The sequence below is a fragment of the Lonchura striata genome, chromosome 4 (genome assembly GCF_046129695.1).
Source record: "Lonchura striata isolate bLonStr1 chromosome 4, bLonStr1.mat, whole genome shotgun sequence".
Lineage (NCBI taxonomy): Eukaryota > Metazoa > Chordata > Aves > Passeriformes > Estrildidae > Lonchura > Lonchura striata.
In genome coordinates this window covers 12,315,021-12,330,605 of record NC_134606.1, presented here as the reverse complement: position 1 = coordinate 12,330,605, position 15,585 = coordinate 12,315,021, and the positions used below count along the sequence as shown (strand labels likewise).

Here is a 15,585-nt window from a genome sequence, read left to right as displayed (position 1 = left end):
GCTTGTGAACATGAGATGTAAGTGCATCCTCAACATAGCATATTCCATACATTCAAGAAGTTTAAAATAAATTTTATTACCATAGCATCTGACAGTAGTAAATGCAGTGGACACAGGTAAAATGTTAACTTCAGAAGTAACATGCAGTTCACCTATGTTATAGTTTAAAAAAACTGATAATCACTGATATCAGTTAAAAAGAAAAAAAAATGATACCACTGAAAACACTAATAGTATGGGAAAGACAACATTCTTAGCTGCTGATGCCCAGGGCACATTTCTCACAAGGTTCAGATGACCTACATTTACTGCATCAATTCTCAGTTCTATGTAATAAAGAATGTAATAAAACATGACTGAATGGATAAAAGCAGAAGAACTTCTACAGGATTATAAAATAATACTCATCCTGCCAATAAATCTAAATGCAAATTATCAATACAGTTTTCTAAGTATATTGTAGATTGATCACCTTTCTGATACACCTTTGTCGCTACCTAAAAAGACAGATCTATTTCTGTAACAGCAGAACCATTGAGGGTTACTTTAAATCATAGCCTGTTTAGGGAAACACAGAGTTTCCTTACAGTGTAACACTTTATAAATGTCACTTGATTTTTTGATGGATAAAACCAGAAACATGTTTATTGGTAACTAACAGCTCACATTCATTTTTTTCAGATTCACAGCCTAAAGCCTTGAGCCATTTTTGCTTTAATAATACACCTTATAGGGCCACACTATATAGAAAGCAATCACCAAGAAACTATGAGCATTTTTACATTGCTTTTTTGTCAGAAGACCTCACAGTAACTATCTTGCAGAGCCATGTGGAACAGAGCTCTCCTTGATAGAGATTACAGTGTAGCATGAGTTGGGTTTTTATGCCACTTGCTCAGATTTCCACAGCAGGTGACATCCCACAGATGAGCACAAGATCTGTAAGGCAGTCACCTCTTCAGTCCATATTAGCAATTCCTTCCATAGTTTGTTCAATGGCATCTCAACAAAGGTGATCTGTGATTCTGTCACTCCACATCTTTCAGAAAATTCCCAATGCCCTCAGGAATCAGTACCCAGGATTTAATTCCCCACCACAAATCACTGCCTTCCAGGCCTTTATACAGCAGTTCATGGAACTAATTTGGCAACTTCCTAAATTAATTTCACCAATGTATTCATTTTCCCTTCAGTGAATTGGTTGCCTGTGACGTCTGCATCTGTTAAAACATAAGCAACTAAAATATGTATCCAAGTCACTAGACAACAACAATTAAAAAAAAAAAAAAAAAAAAGGAACATGTAAGCGTACCAAAATCATTAAATCATTTAGATGCTATGCACAGCACACCCGCAAATGTGTAAATGTACCTGCTAATAAAAACCATGGGACACTGAATTTTTATTTCTGATTGGTACTACTTCATGCCACTGGATAGCATCCAGTATATTAATGGCTTCATTTAGTGGAAGGATATAAACAGCCCACCAAAACCACCCCAAAAACCTAGCTCTTACTTTAAAAGGATATACCACAAGTAAAAATGAATGTCTGAGCCAAAGAGGGCACGGCACAAGGAAGGGAAGGGATCCTGCACCTCCCTTCTGCACGACACAACATTTTCATACTCTAGGAGTTACTGAAAACTTAACCTGAATCCCTTCTCAAAAAGCTATGAGCTTGATTCCAGGACATTTTTATTTTAAGCAAATAAAAAATATTCACTGGCTTCAATGGATGTACATTATTAGCATTTACCCAATTTCACTAATAGTACTTTTTCAAGGATTTCAAATCATTAATCAATAAAATCGCACTATGAGCCCTAGTAAAAGGCAAAATGCTACAAAGAGGAGTCCTGTGACACACATAAAATAAAAGAGACACTAGCACAGAAAGGCAAAGTTCAAATGCAACTCGAAATGGTCAAACAGCACCCTCCCTCCACAACCTTCACAACTCAGCTCTGTTGCACAACCACAGTGCTTCAGGGTGCTGGGCTCACTGCAAGCCCGGAGAGGCAGCTCTGGGCAGAGCTGCTCCCCTGATCTCTGCTCCAATTCCTTTCTTCCCAGCACAGAGACCTGACCTGCAGCCTGCTGTCTGGCACTGGGCACCAGCCTCTGCACCTTCCCACTGCGCCCTGGGAATGAGCAGGGAGATCCCTGTGCTCTCACTAAGGAGCAGAACTATGCCCATTCCCACTAACGCAGAACATTTAAGAGCAAAACTAGAAGAAGGAAAAAAGGGCAAGTTACAGCACTTCTCAGTTAGTGCTAGATAAATGGCAAATACAGAGACAGATTCTAATATCTTTATTGACTATCACTGACCGCACAAATATAATCAGCCTGTCAAATTTAGGCTTTTGGATTATACTGGACCAGTTTTGTTTAGCTACTCACCTGATTTTTTCCAGGAAAATTCCTTCAGGTATTTTTTTAAACCCATAACTATTATTATTTTTATTTTATTGTAAAGAGATAGAATAACTAAAACCTGAAACTAGAAAAATTAAAAATTCAGACAGTTGTGTAGAAAATGTGCAAGACAACTGAAAGGTTTAGGGAGAGAGGTTCAGATTCCCAATTTGAAGACTGAAGAGAGAGGAAGAACCTCAGTGACAGGAAACCTGAGGATGTCTAACACTTAACTGCATCTTGAATATTTATTATTTTGTAAATCAATAGGATACACTTGAGAGGTCAGGCAAGTGTAAGGAGAAGAAAAGCTGCTTCTGGATGTGATATTAGTTACCAGCTGAACAGTGAAGCAGAGGGGCATGATTTCCACTGTCTCTGATCTCAATAATTATTTTGTGCTGTTTACCACCTTTACTAAATCTGTAAGCTCCTCATGCTATGGAAGACAGCTCACACTCTCACCTCACTGCTCCAGCACAGAAGAATCACACAGCTCTGTGCAGGGCAGCACCAGCCCATCAGTCAGCACAAACAAAGAATTACAAAACTTCTTCACCTCCCTAGGGATGGCTCAACTTTCACACAACTTCTCATTAAAATCAGGACTCTTAACCAAAATGAACGCATCAGCCTAGGCCAGTAATATAGGAAGACTGACAGAAGAACATGCTGTATTTTTTCCAAAGTTCCCATCATGGTCCACTTTTAAGCCAAGCTCCTCAGTTCTTGAGATCAAAGTAAGGATGTACTCTACAGAACTGGCAGTGCTGTTGCTTAAATTTTGAAGAATGACAGATTTCCCAAAATGATACCTATCTGTGCTCAAGAATTTAGGACCTCAAACTGTTTTTAATTACTGCATCAAAAACTCCTGTACAGCTTCAGTGCTCTTGACCTCCATGTGTAAATCTCATTTCAAATCTAACTGGATCATTTTTATTATTATAATATTGGCAACACACAGGCTAAGGCTTGATGGATTTTGCTTCCATCTACAGTTCTGTCACAGATGCCTTGCATTTTCTCTACCAAATCACTTAATCTCTCAGTAAAGAAGGCATTACACTTCCAGAAAGACTATCAGAACTGTATTCTGAGGAGAATATTATGAAATAAGAGACTGGATACATGTAATGAGATATGAAACTTAAAAGACCTAGAAAGAGTCTGCAATCTTTTTTTCAGGGATCCTCAAATCTATTGTCCCACAAAACCGCAATTCTCTTGGAAGATCTGTTAACTTTCTCACAGCAGTGCTCTGATAACCAGCCAGTTAAAACTGCTATTTCAAATTCTGGAATTTGAGTGAATGCTCATTGCAGTGAACAGAGTTTAAGTCACTGGGAACCGGCTGATGCAAGTGCATCACCTGGGATAAAATATTTAAACTGGGTGTTTCAGCCAGACAGCAGCTTCTTTCCCTTCTCAGCTCTCTGAAAGGGAGCTGTGCAATGGCTTCAAGCTACAGGCAGTTAAAAGCACAGCTAGATACTAACACAGCAAGAGCCTGGAGACAAACTTTTGTTTCTCTCTCTCGTTAAACAGGACAGAGACAAACATGACAGAGACAAACATGACAAAACACAAAAAAAGCACAGAACAGAAACTGTGAACTCTTTGTGTAACCATCTTCCAATATCCACAAATAGAGAACGCTTCACCACCGTGAGAAGACTACAAATAAAATTCCCTTCTGGTAACTGCCAGCAAATTTGATTCAAACCATTCCAGAGTTGTTGGAAATGTTGTTGGCAAGCTGGCCACCAGAAATACAAATGTGCTCCCTTAAGATACTAAAAGTTGAATGTGGCAGACATAAACAGTTGCAGAAAATATATTTATTCAGAAATATGTATAAACATCATTTTAAGGACAGCGTGCCTTAGAATGTTAAAAACAAAGATGCATTCAGTCATGGTTCACCTTAAAAAGAGGGAAACAGGCAAGTAAATATAAATATAAAACTCCAGAAATACTCTGTGACACACCACAATAGACTGTAACACTCTCTGTTGTCCAGATTAGACTGGCCCAAAGAATTCTAAAGCTCAGAAATTAATTAATGCACACACACACACACACATATATATGTGTGTGTGTGTGTGTGTGTGTGTGTGTATGCAAATAAAGCTTCCTAAAAACTTCCTAGATTTGGAATAATGTTAGATAGAACCAGACTATTTGAACATACAACTTTGAGCGCTTTAGTGTGCAAGTTGTGCACACAATATATGGGAGTATCCAATTTATGGGGGCACAGCATTGCTAGTAGTATGCCCTAAAATGCTAAGTGCTGTCACAGTCAAGCTGATTTTGACATTTAGTGGGGACTAAAATGTGATTTGTTATTCACTCCAAAGAAAACATCCTGTCTCTTTACCTATATAATGTCTCTCTTTCATTGAGAAACCAAGATTTCATCTCACAATACTGTTCCAGAGAGCAAATTGTGAAGATGGTACTATGTTTTGCAGAAATTTGAGGCCAAGACATGTCACCTAAAGCTTACAAAAGTCCCAATGGTTAAATGAAAAATGTTTATGCTTCACTGCTTCAGAACACAACCTCCTTCTTTCCATGGTGCCTGCCAAGAAGACTATTTTCTGGAAGGTCTAAATGACTGTAAATCATCTGTAACCATAGACAAAAATCTTTATTCAAGTCTTTATCTTTATCATGTAAATTTGACACAGTTGCAATCCTATCTATGAATCCAGTTGTGTAAAAATACGTTCATATTTTTTATGCTATTAAGTGATTTTGATGTTCAGTTCTGTTCCTCTTCCAACCTCATCCCCTAGAGGAGGTGGCAGAGGGAAGCCTCAAATTTAGGGTGCTGGCAGCGACTTCACAGACAAACTCAGTCTTAATGAAGACTTGGTAGAAAAATAAGGAAATAGGCATTTTCCAGAACTATTATTTCTACACCATCTTCCTAAACTTTAGGTGAAATGGTGAATCAGATTTTCCTTTAAGGTTAAGGTTATTACAGCTATGGCACTAACACTGTAATTTTTCACCTCCTACATAGCAAAGCTATACTAGCAATACTGAAATCTTCATGTAAATCAAGACTTGGCTGTCACCTGTGTACATTGCCCTTGCACATGAAAGGGGAAATGCTGAAATGCTGCCTGTTTCAGTGAACAATCTGAAAACTGGGAGTTCTTAAGTGAAACCATGTTAATTCCCCTTCCAGGGCATGTATATTCAAATGGCTACACTACAAGCATATACTATTTATTAATATTTTTGCAGTACAGACATCTGGAAACATCAGAAAAATCTTCACTAGCACTTCCCAGATGTTCTAAGGGATTAAGAATAGAAAATTTCTAGATGTTTCCTTTGACATATGTAAGTCTTTAAAAATAAGTAACAAGGCCATATGTTTCCTTTCATTGTCCCATTTTTAATTCTTACACTTTTTGTTGGAAGTTAATTGAAATGCCCAAATATTCTCTGCCTCCCTTCTACTACAAAATCTCACATTTTTGTCTTGTGTTGTAATAACATCCAGCACACCCGTATAAATATAGTATGTGCACAAGATAGGCTTCTTTCAGAAAGGGTATGTTGCAGGTGTTGAGATTAAACATTAGTGGACTTCAAGATTTTTCTCCTAGAAATCAACATTTACACAATACTATGCATAAAACAGGATTTTGCCCACATACATTCATATACTGCTGTAATAAAATCTCATTATCAAAGCTATTTAATATTCAAGACATCATTTGGAACTATTGACATTACAAATTAATTGAACTGAAGAACTGAGAAAAACAAAAAAAAAAAAAGCTAGAAAGACAACCATAACCAAGAGAGAGCCTATTAATCATGAAAAAGCACCATGCGCTGTAAAACTGGTATGTCCTATGGAATTCTCAGAACTGCCAAGTTTATGGCCTCTCACTACTGTTTATTGAATGCACAGCACATAGGCTACAGGTTTCTCACAGTTCATACCTTTTTTTCCCATTCATACTCATTTATGAACATACAAGGAGCTCCAGAAAAGACTGAAGATCTGCTGTGCTTTAATACTGGACAGCAAGCCTGATATATCTCAGAGCCCTTTCCATGGTGTCAGGAAAGTCTGTTTAGTCTTCTTTTTAAGACCTCTTGCAAACACTCAGCACACAGATGATTCACTTTAGATAACTAAATGCAATGTCACTTACCTTATCTCGACACAACCATAACCAACCACAGAGTTATCTAATGGCAAAACATGTGGGAATTCTGCCAGCAGCTGCAACAGCCACCAGCCACCCAATGTTTTACCTTGCTACATTTTCAAGTAAGAAAAACTCTTTAGATACAAATATGTTACAGTACTTGTTTTCTGCGTTTGGAAAATAATGGATCTGTAATCATGTGGCAGTGAACATCAGTAATATTTGTATAGAGGACTAGTTAGCACAGATTGTTTGTTCAAAGGATGTTAAGCAAAAATGGAAACATGAGAGCAATATCAACATTTATCTCAATTTAATTTTCAGCATTCAGAGAAAGAAGGAAAATATCAAGCTTTGTCAGGTTTCATGGTCAGCCAGCAAAAGAAAGAGCCATTTTAAAAATGTGCCTGGCCCTTTGGCAGGGCCAGGCACGCTGCAGCAATGCTAAATTTTCACAGAAGCAGCCAGCCACTCTCTGAAGCAAAGTGCCAGCTCACAGCTGCATGATACAGCAGCAGCACTCCTGCATGAATGCTTGTGTTTGCACCTCCAGTCGGAGAAGACACTTGAAAGAGAACAGGAATAGTCTAGACAAAGAACAATCCATTGACATGCAAGAAATATGACTAATCAAGAAGAAAAACAGGGACCGGATAGGCAAGATTTTTTCCTGTAGCATTGGGCAAATGTGCATAAACAATCCAGAATTTGAACTGTTCTACTGTTCAAATTTTTATAAGGCAGTTCCAACTTTTAGTATAGATACAGATAATTGGCACATGATGGAAACACTTTCCAAAATACACTGGCTGTTAAGACTCATGTTTAATGTTTAGAACATTTCATCTTTATTACACAGAGTCAACTAAACAAACTATTAAGTCTAAATCAATTTTCAATCTGTGCTCCACTGTTTGAATGTACAGGAACAGAGCAGTCTAAAGGACAACAGGGGGATAATAATTTTTAAATAGCATCCTTTTGAAATTAAAAAATTAAAATACATTTACCTTCACAGAAAGCCAAGTGATAATAGTCAGCAGATGGGTTTAGAGTTCAGCATTTTAATTCTTTCTAAAATCAGCATCATTTACTTTCTATTATGATTAAGTAGATATGTAGGTAATATTTTTAGATAAATCTATGACTGAAGTTCCTCATGCACTTACCATTAAGTGTTAAACCTAGTCAGAAGAAAAATATTAACTACCCTCCCAGGTACAGAAGAGAGAATTTAGTTGTCACATCAGTTTACCTGTTGCCCCCAAAACAAATTTAGTTACAAACAAAAGTAATTATTCTCTATAGTGAAAGTTAATTACATTAGCAAATATTAAATTGTTTTAGACATTCTTTTTCACTCTTTATGTTTCTTTATAATGACTACGCTATAATGAAATTCTGTGAAGTGTTAAAATCAAAGATACTGCAATGAAGTAGTGGCTGTATTTGAGTGTCACAGAAAACAGATGGACCCTAAGACTCATTCTATAACCTACATTTTTTTACTTTATTCTTTCCTTCCTCATGATTTTTTTATTAACAATCATGCATTCTACAGCTGTCAGTTCCCACAGCACTTGCCTTATTTAGTGTTATACTTTTCTATTCAGAGAAGGAAGAGTTCACTATGCAGTATACTGAATATAACAAGGTTTATTTCAAATCAAGCAAAGCAAAGAGGCAAGAATTTCAATATAAAAACTACAAAATAACCATTGGGAAAGGATATTTCCTGGTTAACTGCTGCTTTGCTTTTCTTTCTGTACTACAATTTTCTGGCAAACCTCAATTATAGTCTCAATATCTTTCTAGATAAAAATGTCTTTTCTAGGGATCAACAGCATTTTGCTGCAGAAAGAACAGTTACACAGAGTGAGGTTTACTATTTCCTAATATTTCTAAGTCTAACAACTCTGTCATCACTGCAGGACTACCGCGAGATGAAAATACCAAAAATTAGGCATGGGGTTAAAGGTTAAACTGTCATCTTTGCCATACTTCTCTAATAGGAGGAACACATAATTTCAAGATGATCCTTGAAGCAAATAAAATATTATGTTGGGGTTTATGCATGGCATACATAACTGCCTGCTGAATACCCAAACATGTACACGTTATAAACACATAAAAGTCAACAGAAGCCTGGGAAAATCTGTCAAAGGACAGAGTTTAACTCTCTTGGCTGAGACCAAATCATCTAAAGCATCTCTTTACTAATGGTGACAGATATAGCATAGGTAACACAGTGTTCAAGTTAGCAAGCATATGGTAAATACAAGACACTAAGCCCCTTCTGTAGTGCACATCTTAGATGCCATGGGTGGTGGTGGTGGTGAAACCACTTTAAAAATTAATTAAGAAAAGAAACCACAAGTGAGAAAATGTTTATATCAATAATCTGTTCAGTGAATCCAGAAAACACATCAAGTACCTCACAAAAAGACAAAAGCCTCATACATATTTGGTTTATTTTATTGCCTACAAAATCTGGTTGTGTTTGGAAGTCTCTCAGTACAAAAAGCATTTCAAACTTGAGGCTTCAAATGATATTGTCTCTAATAAAATCACAGCATCATATCTGTATGGCAGATTTATTCTCTTCCTACCCAACCAACATGCTGGCAATGCACAGTACCTTTCTCTTGTCCACAAGTTTCTGAGGCAGTTGTGCTTGATTTTAATTTAAAGAGGTGAAGACTGAGCAGCACCAGTAGCTAAGTCACAAGCTATGTTTGTTCTGGGACTTTCCACACCACAGCTCCTAGTCCTGTTGGAACGTTCTCCTTTTCATCAGCAAGGAGAGCTTCCTGAGGGGTATTAGTGACATCATCTGTAAAACAAAAGAATACATATGTAATACAAATGATATTTAATTAACAGCTTTGATGGTAGCAGCGCAATGGAAATTTATTTACACAGGGTAACAAAATGCAGCAGAATAAGGTATCATATAAAATTACAAGTATTGCATCTTCTCTCCAGTAAGAGCACATATGGAAGGGTGGCCTTTCCTAGATAGTCCTCAGTGAAAGCAGGATGGAAGCTGCTATGCTCCTTAGCAACTAGATGAGGTCAATCCAGACTCTGAACTCTGCCTAGCTAACACTAAATTTGAATTCCATCTCAACACAAGTTATTGGGTTCTGGGATACTGAAATTGTCATGGTGGCCACCTATAAATTGTCACATACAGCTTGTCCACTGCCATGAATCTTTATAAATACCAAAAGTATATCAACATAAGGAAGTTATCATGTGTCATATTGAAAGAAGGACAAGACTAAATTTTAGAAAAACTTAATTCTGTTCTTGAAGGCAACTATCACAATTTCCTTTTGAAAACAAACAATCAAAAGGCAATGGATATTGTCTTATTTTACTTCATATTTCTTTATTATACTTCAATATATTTGGATCACAAGAGAAAACAACAGAAACATTTGAGTTTTTGTTGATGTTCACTGCATGTTAATTTGAATAGGTACTTTCCATTCACAAAAAAATTTACAGAAATTAAATTATCATTATGGGGATATCTTCATGGAAAATATCACTCTGAAAGCTTAATGACTGAAAGCAATTGAAGTTCCTTAATGAGTATTATTTGCCTCAGTTTTCCTACCATCTCTGAACACCTTTAACTACATCTTTCACCGCAGAGTGAAAAAAAGGAAGTAAATTCTCCTCAGTACTAAATCTTCCCTTGCTATACCCCTTGTGTTAGAGACTGAGGACAAGTGAATTGAACAAGCCAAACAGACTTCAGCAATGTCTTATGGAGACATGGGGTCTCCAAAGCAGAGACCTGGCAGATACAACACAGAACTGGTTAAACTCTCTGCCTTTTGGGCAGGAGAGCTGGAAGCCAGACAGAATTTCACATATGAACTGTGCTGAAACATTATGGATATAACTACTATCATGCACAATGTTCAAATCTTCACAAAAAAAAAAAAAAAGCATTTCACATAAAATACATCAGGATTGCATCCAAAACCACTTCCCTTGCTGGGAAATACTGCATTTCTCTCTAGGGGTTTGTTTAAGGTGACACCATGTATTCTGTTGTTAGTGGTTTAAAACCTTAATCCTTTATTTGTTCAATAAAGACAGGCATCTAGGTAATATTTAATGGAGAAAGGAAATCTGCATACTTATTTCCTTAGGGCCAAATTCACTGCTGTGATAGAATACTTTTGAAAAGGATGAAAGTACAGCTAGGGCCAGATCATGGCAGAAGATCAAAGTGCTGAAACAGCTTAGGTTGGCACATTTAAGTAGCACAAAACACTGTGAAAGAGGAATTCAATTTATTTATATAGTAAAAAACCTCCTCAGGCCAAGTGCCTCTCTTTTTTATGACGTCAGATATGTCTCACTTCATCCCATCTTCATCATCCTTTTTGAGTTGCCCTATTCTTAAATATTCCAATATTGTTATTCCACATAAAAAAATTTGCTGCTTTCTTCTGGCCTTCAGTTAACAATTTGAATACATTTCAATAAAAGAGGTTTCCCCACATTAACATGCAATATGGAAACACCTAAAACAAAGCAAGAATCTACGTGAAAAAGGTAAGTAGACAGCAATCAGGCCAGTAAGGTGATAACAAAACAGACCAATACCCACAAGACTCAAAAGGGAAAAAAATCCCAGAAAACCACAGCTCCAAATTCCAATGTTGCCTGGGTAATTTGTCTACATTGAAGAAATGTACTTATCTTTTAGCATATCTACAATTCTGTAATACCAATTCTTCTAAATAGTAAGTTATTTGATCCTAAAAAAAGTAAGTTATTTGATCATTATTTTTAAGATTAATAGTTTTTTTAAATTCTCTAGTAAGCTCAGAAATAAAAAAATATCTTTTCTTTTTGGCCAACTGGCCTCGCTATATAACATGAATAGTGTATACAAAAGCTTTGAGAGAAGAATGAAACAGAGATCTAGAACTGGTGTACGTTACAGTAATAAGAGCAAATAGATGAAGTAGCAGAATACTTTGATAATATCTGCTTCTGAAAGTGGATGTTTCAGTAGCATAGCATATGAGTGAGATTTAAAAAGAAGACTAATTGGCAATAAATCTAGCAAAAACTGGGGCAAATTTGATACATTTAATTATACCAGTCAGTACAAGTTGTTAAGAGTGCTAGTCACAGCGAATTACCAGCAACCACTGGAAAACTACAACCTAATAATCCTTCAGTAATCTTCCTACAGCTTCTTAAAAGATATGGTAATACAAAAATAACTTAAAATAATTGGATACTTAATTTCTCATTTCCAATAACTGCTAAGCTAAATCTGTTTCTAACAGTGGAGAGGAAGGATAAAAAGGGGAAGCTATTACTGTAGAAATATATCTGTTAATCTACCAACAAGTAGAGCATAAACTACAGCTGTTTAAATTCATTCAGAATATACTACACACAGCAAAAGCACCTCGAAGAACCAAAACTATTATAGAAATAATTTGACAGATGAGCTGATGTTTGATACATTACTAATTTCACTCAGCGCAGTAAAATCACCAACATGGTCATATCCTGTAGTTATGACAGCAAGTGCTAAATAAACAAAGTTGATTCAGTTATGTTCTTTATCATATAATGGCTGTCCAGACAAAATACAGTGTTATAAAAATGCAGGATTTTCTCTGTTTATATGGAAATAACTAGCAATACTTGTCAACATTTCCCAAATAGTTAGGAAAGGATGGTAGGTATTTGAGATTGTTCAGGTTTTTAATCACAAACTGCAGTACATAGAATCTTTGGTCAAAATTCTGTTTCTCACACTTTTTCCCCATCATTTCAGGCAGCACTGCATCTTGAAAGCAAGACAGGTTTAAAGGTAAGACAGTAAACACTGATGCCAGCCTCCATCCTTTCCTTGAGATTCCCAAAACAGGCAAAGCACTCAGGTTCTCAGAGATTTTAGCCAGATCTGTTCACATGGGACATCTTAGTCCATTTTAACTCTTAAACAGAGTGCATTACTTACAGAAGTTTAAAAAAATAACTACTAAGGTGGACAGCTAGTTTAGATTTCTTCTTGGAAAGCAGAACAGCTGAGGACAATTCCTCTGGCAGCCGGGGCAATGTCGTGTCCAGTCCCCATATCAGGGTCTGTGGACTGTAAGGGATGGGGATCTCAAAAGAACACCTTGTTCTGTAGAAGAGTGGTACAACACACCTCGAACAGAAACAGGCAGGGTCCAAGTACAATCCCCAGAGCAGAAATAAGAGCAATCATCCAGGGCATATGGTAACAGAAAAACAGTTTCCCTGAATGTTTTGGAAGCCCTCCCTATGTCTCTGTACAGCTGATCCACATTTTGAAAACAAGGCTTTTTTTGCTTTAAAATGACTAAGCATAAAACAAGACCGACCCAAATAAAAGGAAATCTTTTTGGGAAAACAGTGCTGAACAACATCTGTGAGTTCTCTGCAGTAGTTGTTAGATATTTCAGTTGGCAAATGCTCTGTAATGAGAATATGTACATTGCTACTGGCTTTTTGTCAGAAGTATTCTACCTGACGGCTAGAGGAGCAGGGGGAAGGGGTTCTCTCATACAACTAAATGTTCAACGATTAAAAAAGCATATTTCTTTCAAAAAACCTATGACATTTTACTATAGTGCCTTGTATTCTACTCTAAAGCTTTCTATCCATAATATTAATTTGATTTACAGCTTTTAAGAGATCCATTTGTCAGGCATACAAAATACATGCAAGGAGACTGCATGTTCCCCTTCCTGCCCCTGCTCTTGGATTTCTAAGACTGTGATAGTTTGGTACCAGATTCCCTGGGATTTCCAACAGAGCAAAAACTTTATTTACACATAAATAAGTGGCACAGATACAGCCCTTCATGAATGACTTCACATTTTGACAGGCAGAACCTGCCAGCAACAAACACTTATGCCCAACATACATCACTTGCTCTCTCCTTTAACTATTCAGTGTCTGCCTAATTACAGTATTACAACCACAAATGTGCTACCTTCTGCTGTGGCTGCACCAAAAGCAGATTGGGAGGAAAGAAAAAAAGAAGGAGTCAAAAAAAAAAAAAATAGAAGAAGAAGAAAAAAGAGGTATTTAAAAAAATCCCCTGAAAGCAAAGACAATCTAAAGGAAGGTTTCAATGTGAATGCATCATGGCCCAAGGAAGAAATAGCACAGATCATGCCACAGATTTACCCCCTTTCAACACAGACTTATCAGCAAAAAAATACTGTGGCATGACCTTTATAGACCACTTTATATATGAACATCATACACTCTGAAAAATGTGCAACCACAATCTCCATTCTTTACATAGTGAACAAACTTAAAGAGCACAAAAAGACTTGAGAAACTTTCTCTTATTTTTAATACCAACTTTTAAATTGATATAGCTAAAATCAGACATGATAAGCAGCAAGTTCTTGGCTACAAATAATGTTTCATTACTAACAGGGAATACTGATGCAAACTTTCCTATCTGTTTTAAACTCTTGTTTTTATTGCAAAATACATCTTTGGTGGACAAAACACAGAACTTTTATTTGGATACTAGAAGCAATGACAGATATAGAAGTAGTCATTCACTTTCCTGCCTCTCTTATGTTACATATTTTTGCCATCCCCATAATAAGGAACCCTTTGGGATCATTTGAACTTGTGTCAGCAATGATGGGCTACTAAAATTAGGTCAACAATTCAAATTTGTTTCCATGCTATTCTTTTTGCCTTGCTGCAGATTACTATGCCACAATTCCCAGATGGAGAGCCTACCAATGACTGAAACGGTGCTTTCAGAGGAATTGGTATCATTCCTGACACCTTGCTGTTTTAATTGGATTATCAATGCAAAGAAAAATCTTCCTATTCTTTCTCTATTCTCTGAAGTAGGGAGCAATAGGAATTATTGAGCATAGGTTTCAGAAGACTCTGAGTGTGACTTGCTTCTATGGTTCATTTAAACCATAAAACCATTTGGAAAGTAAGCTAATTACAGTGTTTACTAGATTTTATATGACAAATACGGTGTGCAACCACAGGACAGGGTTGCTTTTGCATTAAGAATTAGGCAAATCTGTATTCTCTATGCTACATAGTGCTTATGTGTAACAGTCATACAAAAACCTTTTCAGTAGTTAAGACGAACAGGATGAAGTAGCAATTGGAGGGAAAACTATCCATATGAAATTATGTCATTTAAGTCTACAAATAATTAACTAATAAAGCAACAAAATCTGTATTAATTAAATAGCAAATACACTAGAGCTTTTTAAAAACATATTTAGTGGGCTTTCAGTGGGCATGGCCAGAGACTGGTTCTAAGAACCAGTCTTTTTATACCTTTAAAAAAATGGGGAAAAGAAACAATCAGCCAACATAAAATGTTTTCCCCAATACAGATTTCTTTTCTGAAGGCTAAGACTGGTGACACCTCTTGGCCTTTTTACAAATGTTTGTGGGCTCTTTTTGCTTCCAGGTCTGTCAAAGGAGCCAACCTACTCCCTGGAGGCTCTTCCATCCAAGACCCTTTCTCTCACAGAAAATAAGCTTATAGACAGCTTCTATACTCTTATGCTACTCAGACATTACAAAAGAGCTTATTCTTTTTGGTTAATACTAATTTTTATGTTACCACAGGATTTATAGAAATGCAACAAAGATGGGAACGCCAAAATTTTATATAGCCATCCATAAAGCATCATCTTAAAAAGCATACAATTGGAAGGTCTAACACATCAGTAGAAGTGTGTTGAGTGCATTAAGAAACTTGAAGGAATATTCTTTTCTTTATGCAGTCTTAACACCAGTGAGCTTTGAGCTCTGCAGGCTCCCCACTGCAATGGGACAAGAATTGAGGGACATGTGCCATTGCTCTGCTTTGTTTTGTGCTCACTGGGAATCCTTTGCTTTCAGATCAGTTTCAAGCTCCTGAGTAACAATTTTTGTCCTCTGGACTTACCCAGCAACC

At 36.7% G+C, this 15,585-nt stretch overlaps 1 protein-coding gene across 5 annotated transcripts in view; it reads right to left on the bottom strand.

Annotated features, from left to right (window-relative positions):
- JAKMIP1 (janus kinase and microtubule interacting protein 1) overlaps positions 1 to 15,585 on the bottom strand; it is a 145,117-nt gene that overhangs the window by 82,228 nt on the left and 47,304 nt on the right. For 4 of the 5 annotated variants that reach the window (XM_077782753.1, XM_077782755.1, XM_077782752.1 and 1 more), the window contains one exon: positions 9,244 to 9,438. The gene's annotated coding sequence lies outside the window, so the exon portion shown is untranslated. Of the gene's footprint in view, positions 1 to 6,393; positions 7,267 to 9,243; positions 9,439 to 15,585 lie in introns of those variants that run through there. The other variant, XM_077782754.1, reaches the window with a different exon arrangement.